Raw genomic sequence first — 13,071 nt, forward strand, 5'->3', positions numbered from 1 at the left:
CAATACAATGTTGTAACTTTTGCAAGCTGTTCTGCTCCTGTGGTTTTTCGTCATTTTTTTTAAAACAAAAAATAAAGTCACTGTGGTTAATATTTAGCAACATGCTCCCTCCTTCACTCTTTTCATTGTCTTTGCTCATTGGTCACTCCTCTCCTTTGCCTTAATTATCTTTACTAAAATAAAGCATATTTATGATAGCCCACACCTTGCAAAAGAAAAAAAACATGCCGCTCAACGTGTGCAAGTCAAAGAAGCAGAAGACTCAAAATTCTTCCATTGCATTACAGTACTGTATTTGGGTGTTAATTTATTTCCTTGGGCTTTAACTTTTCAGAAATAATTAATAAATACTTCCATTGTTAACTCCATTATCTATTTTTGTTCCTTTTCCAGTTGCAAACTTTAAATTAATTTTACCATGCTGCCTTTTGTTGTCAAGTTCAAACCTTCTCCTTGCCTCCTTTTTAAAATAAAGACTTCTGCCACACCAGTAGCCCTCATAACCCAATTGGGCTTCTGATGTCATAGACTGTGACTATGTTAGTGCCCTATAAAAGGGCATCGGGGTCCTTCAATGACAAGGTTTACTACACTCCTTCATTCTTGGCTCCTATTTATTTTTCTCCGTCAAGCTTCTTCATTTATTTATTGATATATTTATTAATTGCATTTAGAGCCTGCCTTTTACTCCAAAGAAGTAAAGGCAGTGTACATGGTTTTCCCAAGTTCCTTTTATCCTCACAACAACCCTGTGATGTAGGTTAGGCTGAGAGACAGTACGTGCCATGTATTTAACAAAATTTTAAAACACATTTCTCTGCATGCCCACCCCCCAAAGAGAATTCTGGGAACTGGAGTTTCCCCCTCAGAGCTAGTTTCTAGCACTCACAACAAACTACAGTTCCCATGAGTTTTTGTGTGTGTGCATGCTTGAATGTCTGGCGTGTATGCGGCCGAAATCACTCAGTGAGCTTTATGGCCACATGGGAATTTGAACCCTTATCTCCTACAATGTTTGTCCAACACTCTAACCACTGCTCCACACTTGCTCTCCAAGTAGCTGAGTTCTATTTCCAGCCCTGCAATTTCTTCTCCTTACACTGTTCTCACTAATGCTTAACCATAGTATTTTATCTTTTAATCCTTGATACAATGATGTTCAGTGGCACACATCTTTCAACAACTTTAGTAGCATCACCTTCTCCACCCTTCATCCCTTTCTTAACCAAATAAACTTTCTTTCAAGAGTCTTCAGGTTAATTTCTCTAGGATACTCTGTTTCTCCAAGTACACCTTCAGCTATTCTGATTCTTGAAGTTTCTTATTGGTCTTTTTAGGATCCTTGACCTAATTAATGTCTTTTCTCACATCATTTATACCTACAAATATACATTCTCTAGCGTACAAAAAGCCTTGGGAATGGCCCAGCTAAAGCTAGGATTTTAAATTCACATTGATGACAGTGTCAGAAGCCCATACTTATATCTTCTCCACTGAAATCAATAATACCTGAAAATGTTTAAGTCAGCCTTGTAAACGAGCCCTCAAAAGTTACTAGCCTATGATTGACAGACAGGTGGCTTGTTTGCTTGAAATTGTTATTATTTATCATACTTAGGTGTTTTTCTTAACAAAAGTAACTCAAAGCAGCTTACAGCAATAAATAAATTGGTAGCTAGTGCAGTCACACCAGGATTGGTATTTATGTGTTCATAGCATCTTGCTCTGGCTTGCTATGGGCTGACAGAATGGATAACAGACTCTGTCCCTCTTCCAGCAGCCTCATGAATTTCAATGCTAGGCAAGAAGGCGGCTTCCCTCCTCTGTATCGTATCCCATGCCTTCTGTGTTGAGCACAAAGAAAAGAAGTTACCTGTATAATAATTTATTCTCTGCCAGCCCATGAATCCCACTACAGAACACCTTATCATACATGGTACCAGGAAAGTGTTTAGTTACAAGAGTGTCTGAATTTTGGAATGAACATCTTTTATTTTATTAGAGCCCCTCCAGTGCTTTATAAACTTCAGTTATAATCTGATGCTGCTTTTTTTTTTTTAAGCATTACAAACATAGAAAACTAGAACTTACTTCTGAATAAATATCCAAAGAATTTCACTGCTAATTTTCTTTCACTAAAGATTTGACGTTGACTATTGTGATTAACATTGGTGATGCAAACTTCCCATCAATTTGCTTGACCAGCTTCAAAATAATGGTTCTTGGTGTGTATGTTAGCTTCATACCATGATACAGTAGGTCCAACTTTTATTTAGCAGGAGATCAAACAGAGGTTAAAGAGGACAGGATTCCTGCACATTTGCCACAGTTGTGTGGAGGTGGCAATATTCTGCAGCTGTAGCTTGGATGACCACGCCTACACCTACTGATATTCCCTGCTTTCTACATAACTTTTAAAGGTACAGGAGCCCTGCCCTCTTTTGCATCTGACCATCCAACTTGAGAATCAGACTCCTGAGTAGAGTGGCTAGATAATGAAAGTGGTTTCTCAGCTGCCATATATGTTAATGAGATATTGTACATCAGAACTCCTTAAAGCACTACATATAACAGTGGAATCCCATTGCGCTCAGTGGGACTTCCTTGAAGATCAGTGGGTGTAATATTGCTGCCTTTAAAACAGCAAACAAACCCTGGTTTTTCACAATTAAATTTGGCAAGTCCAACACTGGTGTAGTCTGGTAAAAGGTTGGGTAATTCATGCAGTGAAGCTAGGATTGCCATACGTCTGGAATTTCCCGGACATGCATGGAATATTGCATCTGGAAGCAGTGTCAGAGCAGAAATCGTCAAAATGTCAGGGATGAGGTTCCTCATCTTGATGTATTTGGTTCACCTGATTTCTAGAATTTAAAAGTCAATGAAGCTAGCCAAACCTTATTGATTATCCTTAGTACTTGGTAAGTGGGAGTATGCTATCTCTGAACATTAAAAAAGTATAAATATTTTATTAAAAATATATATAAAAGATTTGTAAAAAGACTAGTGGAGGAAAGACAAGTGCATTAATGTTAGGAATGACAGATATAAATGAGACTTTTGTGTTTAGAGGTAGAATACCTCTGGTTTCCACATACTGATAACAATAATGGGTTGGCTATCTTCATCATGTCCTGTTGTGAACGTTCCAGGGGAATCTGCTTGGCCGTCACTGAAAACACAATGTTGGACTAACAAGGCAAGCCTGTGCATGTTTACTCAGAAGAAAGTCCCACTATGTTCAATGAGGCTTATACTTAGGTGTGCATAGAACTGCTGCAGCTTAAATAGATCTTGATCTAATATAACAAAGTGATTCTTACCTTTTTTTGTAAGCTTGATGATGGTGACAGTGGCATGCATGTATACAGAGCTTCACAAAGAACAGGTTTCACAAGTCCCTACTCCAAAAAGCTTGCAGTCTAAAACATAGAAGAGGGAACGGGAAATGGAGGTAGGGGTAAACGGGGGAATGTGAAATTATTTCAACTCCATGCACTTTGGTTGTTCCAAAATTCTTCTATAAAATAAATGAATTTTGAGGAGGGACGTTAAGGGAGGAGGTTGCGAAGGCCTTCTGGACGCAGTTCCAGGCATAATGGGCAGGAAGACAGGAAGAGCAGAGTTGTTTCAGGATGCAGGAGACCTTTGGACAGCTAAGCGGTGGACAAGAGGAGGTCACAGGAAGGGATGCCTTGGAAAATAGAAGTGGAGAGAGAAGTGGGAGGGCAAGGCTGCAGAAGAGCTCTGAAGGGAGTAAGTTTGTGCAGGATCCAGTGGTGAAGAGAAAGCCAGCTTGCTTATTTAAGGGCACTTTCCCAGTCTTTTATCAGTACTGCAAGAGTCTTTGTTATATGTGACGTGTTAAATTTCAATTAATAAGCGTCGAACAATATTAATTTTGAAAAATATCGCTATTGCTAAATGGAAGTAGAAGACTTGAGTATTTGCTTTTAGATGTTTAAGGGCCAGTCTTGGAGAGAGCCCTATTAAATACAGTAGGTTTACTTCTGCTTGAGCATGCACAGGAGAAAAGGCGAGTGCCCACTGTTTTGTTCCTACTCAGGGTAGGTTAATGGGGCTGAAAATGGATGGTAGGGATTTCTCCCCCGCCGCCACTCCACTCCTTGCTGCCACGCCTCAGAACAGCCAGGGAAACGTTCAAGATAGGCCCACAAAGGGCCCTACCCTTTCTCCGTGCACCTATTGGCCGCCCGACGTGTCAGTCTACGCTCCTCTCTGAATGAGGGCGCATTGGCTGAGCCCATTTCTGCGAGGAGGATGAGAGGCGGGCTAATATGAGAAGCGGGGGTTGAGGCGTCAGTTGAGGAGATTAAAAAAAAAAAAAACGCCCTCCGCCTTCTTTAGCAGCACCGCCCTCCTCTTGCGTCGCCATTGGCGGGAGCTGGAGCTCAGTCAGAGCAAGCTGCCCTTTTTATTGGCCAGCAGTACAGCAGGTGGGTGTTACTGTCCTTAGCCGCGGCCGCTCCCTCCCGGCTTGAAACCTCGCTGTTGCCGGTGAGTGTGAGGCGTTGAAGCTGGAACAGCGCGGCGGGTGGGGCGCTGCGACTCTCTCCAAAGGTGCCGGGTACCGAGTCTAGTCTTCCCACAGCGAGGAGCAGGAGCCGCGGCGGTTCGCCCACCCCACCCCCCAACCTCCCGGGCTTTGGCCAGACTCAGGTGAAATCCTGCTTCAGGGACGGCGCGGGACGGGACGGGAAACACGCGAGAGATGGCGCTTGGCTTTCAGTTTGGCGCCGGCGGGTTGAGGTTCATCGCGAGGCGGGCGGGCGGGCGGGCGGGCGGGTGTGGCTTAACTTCTAGAATGCCTTGCTTCTGCCAAGCGGGCTGCAAGCCCAGGAAGTGCCACCCACTGTGGGGGCATCGGCTTTGGAGGGGGGGTGGAAGCGGGGTGGGGTGGGGGAAGGTGCAGCCATCATCTCTTGGCTTCCTTTCCGCCTGAGGTGGGGGAACGCTGTGCAATTGCCACGCACAGGATCCTTCCCTTGCCGCACCGGCTACCTGTGCTTCCCCTCCCCCAAAATACCTCTTTCCCCTCCCCCCCACCGCCCCTAACCCCAACAACCCTGCAGGGGAAATGGCTTTAAGACTACCGCCTCTTGCCTCTCTGAGAAAGCAGCTGATCGCGTGCTTCTCTCTTCCTCTGCTGCCTGTTACTATATCTTGCTCTTGTTGCAAGAGATTAAACCTGCTCGTTCTCTCTCCTCGGTTTGTAGCTGGGGTTGCACCCTCTAATCATCTAAGGATTTCCTGCCCCCCTCTCTCTCCCCCCTTTTTTAAAAAAAAACAAAGCTGGGAAGTAACGGGCAGTATACCGCTTGGCAGCTGTCAGGGCTCCCGCCTGAGTCACGGGCTGACAACCTTGTTGCAGACATTGCAATGGGCTTGGCTTCCGCCCGCCGAGCTTGACTTCCTCATTCAGTTGGCGCTGCTTGAGTCAAGCCAGGAAAGGGGGAGGAGGGAGCGACGGGGCAAGACGAAGCTTGCAGGAGGAGAGTCTCTCTGGTAGATTTTGCAGCTGCCCCCGTTCTCAAATGGGACCAACTTCTCCTCTCTGTTCAGCCAACTTCCTTTGAATAAAAGGCGGTGAAATGCCCTGATTAAGCAACAACGGGCGTTTATTTCCCTTTGGCAGGGTGGTTCAAACAAGAGTCCAGCAGTCCCAGGGTCTGTATCTGGAAGGAGCAACTTGTGAAAAGGAAAAAGAAATGGGACAGGATTCCAGCTCATGTGTTTATTAGTTGAATGTGGAAAGTGGGGAAATGCTCTGAGGCATGCTACTTCTAGAATATTCTCCTGTGACAATTGTTGCTCTTGGGGAAATACTCCAGTTGACTCTAAGCATTGCAATAACTGTGAAGCAAGGATTTTAGAAAGTGGGTTTTCTCTTGCTCTTGTCCCTTGATTGTTGCTATCTTTCAAACTTCTATTTGTGGTAGAGAGTCTAGGGGATCTGTATTGCCTGCCTGTTTTGGCTATCCCTTTTCTGTGGAGCAGAACTACTTGCTAGTTTCAATACTTAATTGATATAAGGAAAGTGCCAAAGCCCATAGAGACCCCCCTTTTTTTTACTGGCTGTGTCTACTTTTTCATTTTGCTCTTCGTCTTGCCTTTACTTCCTTTCTGTGTATAATCTGTGACTCTAAGTTACTTCCAACCAATGTACACCTGGAGAGTGGAGTCTGCTTTAAAAAGAAGCCCCTCCAGGGCCTGTTTGTAGACAGCAGCAGCGTCCCTCTAGACTAGAGATAAGTGCAGAAAGTAACATGCAGGTCTGACTTGCAGGCGTGCCTGAGAAATAAGGACTCCCCAAAGCATTCAGGATTTTACCAATCTGTCAGACTTGTGTGCTGCTGGCAAGCAAGATGTGACTTGCATTTTCAAAAAGTAGCATCTGAACTGGCAACAAATGACTCGTATACAAAAGTTTTGTTTGTTTCGCGGTATAATTACCCTGCAAATAGCCGCAACAAAACTTGGCTGTTAATGCTAACATGTGCATCTGTGACTAATGATTCTACCCATGATGAAACACTAGTTTGAACTGCATAGGTAAAAAAAAGAATGCTGTGGCTAAAGAGAATGTATGAACCCTGGTCCTCGGATTAACACACTTCTACAACTTCTTAAAAATGTAGTTTCTTCCCTTAAGCATAGGTGTGACACAACAGAATCCAAAGTAATGACTGCGTAATCAGTTACTGCTTGTATAAAGATACATTATTAGTCACCAGGTGAAAAAATGCTATAGTTTCTTATCTTTGCCACTCCAGTGAAAGCTGCAAACCTTTGCACTGGCTAATACTCTCTGACTCATGGACTTGCTGTCTCGAGTTATGACGTTATACTTGTGTATTCAACTGAAATGAAATAATTGAGATAAATTCTAGTCACTTATCTATGTGAATGTCTTGGAGGGCCAATACAATTAGCCTGCCATTTTGAGCCAAAAAGTATCATGTTAGCGGTTGATGTGAGCTGGCTTGTTTCTGTCAGTCTTTGAGGGCAAATTAGGCATATTAATGTAGCTTTTGGAAATAATTGCTCAGGAGAAAGCTTGTGTTGATGTAGAACTAGGAGGGTGTGTGGCTCAAGCGGTAGAGCATCTGCCTTGCCTGCAGAAAAAGGTTCTGATTCAGGGCTGGAAATGTTCCCGATCTGAAAGAGTCTCTGCCAGTCCGTGTGGGCAGTACTGAGCTAGATGGACCAATGTTCTTGACTTTGTATAAGGTAGTTGTCTATGTTCCCATGTTACCCTGAGCCCTCCTTGTGGTTCTTGACTGGTTGCAGTAATAGTTACAAGTGTAACCTCCTTCCTACTGCCTTGTCTAATGCAAAACAGTGTTATAGACACACCCAGTTATTATATCCCCCACGATATTTCTTTCAATTGATACTGGGCAATGAGAAATATGTTTGTAGTCCTCTGCAGGCCAGTGCTATGATGGGTGTGTGGAACCTGTGGCCCTCTAGACGTTGCTGGATTCCCAACTCCCAGCAGCCCCAGCAAGCATGGCCAGTGGTTGTGGATGATGGGAATTGTAGTTCAACAACGTCTGGAGGGCTAGAGATTCCTCACCCCTCAGCTATGATGACCTTCAACAGTGGGGAGGTCCCTCAGTAAATGTAGGTAATGATTAACCACCACAGGTGACCATGGGAGTGTTCATCCTTTACTGCAGCCCCAGATTTGCTACCTGTTGCACCTTGGATCAATCCAATTACTTTTTGAAACTCTGGTTATTTATTCCCCATCCATCTTCTCCAAGGAGTCCAGAGCAGATAGGGTGACTTGTAGAAGAATTTACACAGGATCAGTTAAACATGCCCAAATTAACTTTTGAAAGCTTTGGATTCAGACTAAAGGGGCAGCATACCAAGTCAGATATAACTTGGTCTGAAAGTACTTGGAATAAAAGGTAAAATTGTCTGAAATGTGACAGCAAAATAAGCTGTCATCCATGCAAGCCCTATCTGTGTGTTTGAGGTTTCCTTTTGAGGTTTGAGAGCCAGTGTGGTGCAGTGGTTAAGAGTGGTAGACTCGTAATCTGGTGAACCGGGTTTGATTCCCTGCTCCTCCACATGCAGCTGCTGGGTGACCTTGGGCTAGTCACACTTCTCTGAAGTCTCTCAGCCCCACTCACCTCACAGAGTGTTTGTTGTGGGGGAGGAAGGGAAAGGAGAATGTTAGCCGCTTTGAGACTCCTTCGGGTAGTGATAAAGCGGGATATCAAATCCAAACTCCTCCTCCTCCTCCTTCTTCTTCTTCTTCTTCTTCTTCTTCTTCTTCTTCTTCTTCTTCTTCTTCCAAGGATGGGGACAACTAGTAACTAAGGGTAATATCCAGTGTTAGTCGTGCTTAGAATATACATGTTGAAATTGAGAGACGAGTAATTTGTCCATTGATTTCACAGGTCTAATCCATGTATGACTAACACTGGAGATCTCCTTAAGAGTTACTGTAATTTGAGAGCCAGAAGTGACCAGTGAGTGAATAAGCATGCCCACTTAACTGCTATTTATTTTTCTAGCCTAAATTGAGATAGGCTTTTTGCACAGTACAGTCTTCTTATTTAATTTGTTATGCTTACTGCTGTGGTGTGCTTGGGCAGCATGTGACCTAAAAGTCCTGTATTCCATGAACTCCTGTTAATCCAGAGAGTTTGACTTGAATTTAGGGCTGGATGTGAAGGGAGAGTAGCACATTACATTCTCGCTGCAGTTTTGAGAGTTAACTTTGGTACATGCTAGTCTTGTCATGGATAGCTTCAGATTATTTCCCTTCATGCAGAACCTGAATTCTGTTCTTCCTCCTTGTAAAGGAGCTCATCTTGATTTTGGATATGTCTCCCTTAAGGGTTCCAAAATTCCTCTGTTAAGAGCTACACTTGGAGCCTTTAATCTCGTATTGCAAAATACTGCCATAAGTGCTCTCTTAAGAGGAAGTCTTAGAGTTACTAGGAGTTACAAATACTTGGGGGAAGGAAGAAGTAATACAGTAGACTTTTGAGAAGAATTGGATGCCATTTATTAAATAATGGAATATTTGCCATAACGGGCATTCAGAGTTCAAAATTAGCTGGGCACCAGTCGCATTTTGCGACTGGCAACTGGCCTCCTGCAACTGGATTGAGATATCAAGGAGGCATGCTTTGCGCCTAGTATGTCCACCTGCCTGGCTGTAGTCATCTGGTCTGCTGGGCACGCCCACCAAACACCTGATTTGCCCAGCGGTGCAGCAGGAAAAAACACACTTTTTTTGCTTCTATGCTGCCACGCTGGGGTGAATCAGGTGTTTGGCAAGTAGAGTGGAAGCAAAAGATGCGTCTTTTGCTGCTGCACTACCCTGCAGACCTCCTGATTCCCTAGCCAGCCAGCCCCCCCCCCCCCGTGTGGCTACCTGGTCTGGTAGCAGGGCAGGAAAAAACAAACAAGCAATGCACCTAGACATTATGTTTTGGCGCCCAGAGCCTAGGTCCCAGGAGCCACATGGCTTCTAGCATTCCTGTTCCAGTTTCTAACACTGGGCATTTTGATAATGTACTAAGATGGATTTAGTTAGCATGTAAACCATCTAACCTGGAAGCTTGCAATTAACGTGGTAACATTTAATTTTTTGTTTTATGCTGGCCTATGTATTTTTAAATCTACAATATTGAAGTGTAAATTTAAAAAGAGGGAGAGTCTTAGAAAATATGCTGGATTTCTTCTCTTCACATCTCATGTACTAGTTGATTGCCAGTTTTTAGTGGGGTTTTTTTTACTGTCATGTGACCAAATCTTAAATGTTTTGTGCTACTATTGTACCATGTTAAGATGCTGCTGGTAGGAATACATATACATATACATACATACATACATACATACATTGAGAGAGAGAGAGAGAGAGCTTGCTTTGTTATGTGGTATTACACAAATTTTACCTTAAACTGTTGAATTCTGGCAGAAATCTTTGGCCAAGATTCAACTTCCCACCCACTTTGAGTGCATGAGTGAAAAGTGCTTCTGAACATGCATGAGGGAGGGTAAAACTTCAGGTCTGGCAGCAGTCCTTTGTACCTTATGAAGTACCACACAATGGAGCCCATGACCTAGAAGGGTGCATGAGTACCCTAAAATAACTTCCACATTTGCTAGATTTTATTTTTTTCACTTTTAAAATTACACTTGTATTAGTTTGGATCCTGGTCATTTTATATCTGCTTTTCAGAAAATCTATAACTAGAAACTGCTGCTGAATGGGCATAGCTCAGCCTCCAGTTTGTACTTGGTGAGTGTTTGCACTATTCACCTTGAGCTGTATCTAATTTTTTTCATGTATTTGGACATGGCAGGTGTTCAGGTAGGCCAGAAACAGGCAGGCATGGAAGATAATGCAAGTTTCTCTCTTGAGCCTGGGGCAAATGTGCACTAATAATAAAAGGGACCATATTTCAGAGTATCTTTATTCTAACCGGTCTGTGCAAAAATGGTTAGTCAATGCATGCACCCAAAATGTCACTCGCATAAAAATCTGACTTATAATTATTTACTTTCTAAAAGATGACTTGGACAAATGATGATCTACATGGGGGGGGGGCAGGTTTTAACTTTCTACTCCTACATATCATACACAGGATTACATTTACCGTATTTTTCGCTCTATAAGACGCACCAGACCACAAGACGCACCTAGTTTTTGGAGGAGGAAAACAAGAAAAAAAATATTCTGCATCTCAGAAGCCAGAACAGCAAGAGGGATCGCTGCGCAGCGAAAGCAGCGATCCCTCTTGCTGTTCTGGCTTCTGTGATAGCTGCGCAGCCTGCATTCGCTCCATAAGACGCGCACACATACTTACTTTTTAGGAGGGAAAAAGTGAGTCTTATAGAGCAAAAAATACAGTATTTCTTGTCTAGGATGCCATAATAGGGCGAAATCTCCCAGAGAAGTCCTGGGAGGTACAGGCACTCCAACAATGGGTACTTGTAAGATTTTTCCAGTGCCATAAGAGTAGTCCTTCTTTTTGGAGGATGCTGCTTAGTACTTGGGCCAGATCCCACAAAGCAATTTCCTTATGAAGCAGCAATTCCGATACTTAGTTGCCATATTCCTACAAGACTGCTCTGAGCTATCAAATTTCCACACGTCCAGCTTGCTAACAAAGCTATGGAAAATAGTATAGATCCACCTTAACAAGAGTGCCTATTTTCATAGATGTAAATCATAATTTGGGCATTTTTTTTAACGTGGAGATTTTTCATGGCATGAACAGACTCAGTAGCTTAGATCTAGTTGTGCCATGTTTATATGCAAACTACTGCCAGCTATCAGCTTTTAGGCAAATGTCTTCTCTGATCTGATGTGTGTTCACTGTCAATAGCTCCCATCTATGCAGGCTGAAATGTAATAGTACTGGATTGCCTGAAGTAGCATAGTTCTTGTTGACTGTGAATCTAAGATGACTTTGTTCTTACCTTGACTTGAAGCACCCCTCCCTGTATGACATATGTGACAAAAGAACATGGAAAGAAGTGGCTAAAGACTTGGTCGCAAGAGTACATAGACTGCTTGTGGTTACATACAATTACAGACTCATCCCTAGAAGCTAAACATTAAGTAACACATTATTAGTACCAATACCTAATTTTAGATTACTTCTTTCATGTCCAGCCCTTTGGGATATGTCCTCAGCTTTCTGAACATTTGCCTTTGCTGTTGATTTGTATTGAAGAAACCATTGTTGTTGTGGAATGGGGATGGGGCTATATTTTCTCCACAATATAGACCATGGCAAAGTTTTCTCACCCTCCCATTAAGTTTCTGGTATCTTGCGAGTGGCGCTGTGGGTTAAACCACAGAGCCTAGGGCTTGTCGATCAGAAGGTTGGCAGTTCAAATCCCTGCAATGAGGTGAGCTCCTGTTGCTTGGTCCCTGCTTCTGCCAACCTAGCAGTTCGAAAGCACATCAAAGTGCAAGTAGATAAATAGGTACCGCTCCGGTGGGAAGGTAAACGGCATTTCCGTGCACTACTCTGGTTCGCCAGAAGCGGCTTAGTCATGCTGGCCCCATGACCCGGAAGCTGTACATCGGCTCCCTTGGCCAATAAAGCGAGATGATCGCCGCAACCCCAGAGTCGTCTGCAACTGGACCTAATGGTCAGGGGTCCCTTTACCTTTTATCCTGCAAACACTGCTTCCCTGTGTATTTTGAGGAAAGGGGAAAAGTCACAGCACACTCGTGCCTTTACCCAAGCCTAAAACAGTATGCTATATAGGGCTATCTTGAATTGGTTATCCATACACCAATTAGACATGGGCTCTGAGAGAGGTTAAACAAGAGGATCCAAATGGTTATGCATACAGTAAAAAAATTATTGCCTGCCTTGGACTCTGCTAGGCTAGTTTAAACAACATGGATCCCAGTACCAATTTTCATTAGTCTATAGTAGTGGTTCCCACACTAAGGGACGTGGGTGGCGCTGTGGGTAAAACCTCAGTGCCTAGGACTTGCCGATCATAAGGTTGGTGGGTCGAATCCCTGCGGCGGGGTGAGCTCCCATCGTTCGGTCCCAGCTCCTGCCCATCTAGCAGTTTGATAGCACCCCTAAGTGCAAGTAGATAAATAGGTACCGCTTTATAGCAGGAAGGTAAACGGCGTTTCCGTGTGCTGCGCTGGTGCTGGCTCGCCAGCTGCAGCTTCGTCACGCTGGCCACGTGACCTGGAAGTGTCTTCGGACAGCGCTGGCTCCCGGCCTCTTAAGCGAGATGAGCACGCAACCCTAGAGTCAGACACGACTGGCCCGTACGGGCAGGGGTACCTTTACCTTTTTAGTGGTTCCCAAACTTTTCCCCTCTGAGACCACTTGAACATTGCTGAGGGCCTTGGCAGACCACTTAATGATTCTCCTGCCTTTTAATTCAACCAAAGTGACTGCTAGTAGAAAATGTGGGTGAGTCCTTCTCATAGAAGCACTCCAATACCATCTTTGCTGTGTGAGAAGCAGTTGGGGAGAGGAGCTGCAAGATATTCAGGAAGCGTTGAACCCCTTGATCAGTGTGTCCTCTCCCAAT

General features: G+C 43.9%; 1 protein-coding gene and 1 long non-coding RNA gene across 8 annotated transcripts in view; one reads left to right on the forward strand and one right to left on the reverse strand.

The window, feature by feature from the left end:
- Positions 1 to 13,071, forward strand: part of MYH9 (myosin heavy chain 9) — an 84,209-nt gene that overhangs the window by 6,625 nt on the left and 64,513 nt on the right. Inside the window, exons 1-2 of one of the 7 annotated variants that reach the window (XM_083574006.1) lie at positions 4,230 to 4,457; positions 8,436 to 8,507. The exons of 1 other annotated variant lie outside the window; for it this stretch is intronic. The gene's annotated coding sequence lies outside the window, so the exon portion shown is untranslated. Of the gene's footprint in view, positions 1 to 4,229; positions 4,681 to 5,413; positions 5,689 to 8,435; positions 8,508 to 13,071 lie in introns of those variants that run through there. 5 more of the 7 variants (XM_083574005.1, XM_083574004.1, XM_083574010.1 and 2 more) reach the window with 5 other exon arrangements.
- On the reverse strand, positions 1,582 to 4,142 carry LOC310743657. Its single transcript, XR_014539151.1, has 2 exons — positions 3,324 to 4,142; positions 1,582 to 1,844 (listed from the first exon to the last, which is right to left on the reverse strand). It is a non-coding gene; the product is annotated as an uncharacterized lncRNA (long non-coding RNA).

This window comes from Podarcis filfolensis, assembly GCF_964270895.1.
Source record: "Podarcis filfolensis genome assembly, chromosome: 10".
Classification (NCBI taxonomy): domain Eukaryota; kingdom Metazoa; phylum Chordata; class Lepidosauria; order Squamata; family Lacertidae; genus Podarcis; species Podarcis filfolensis.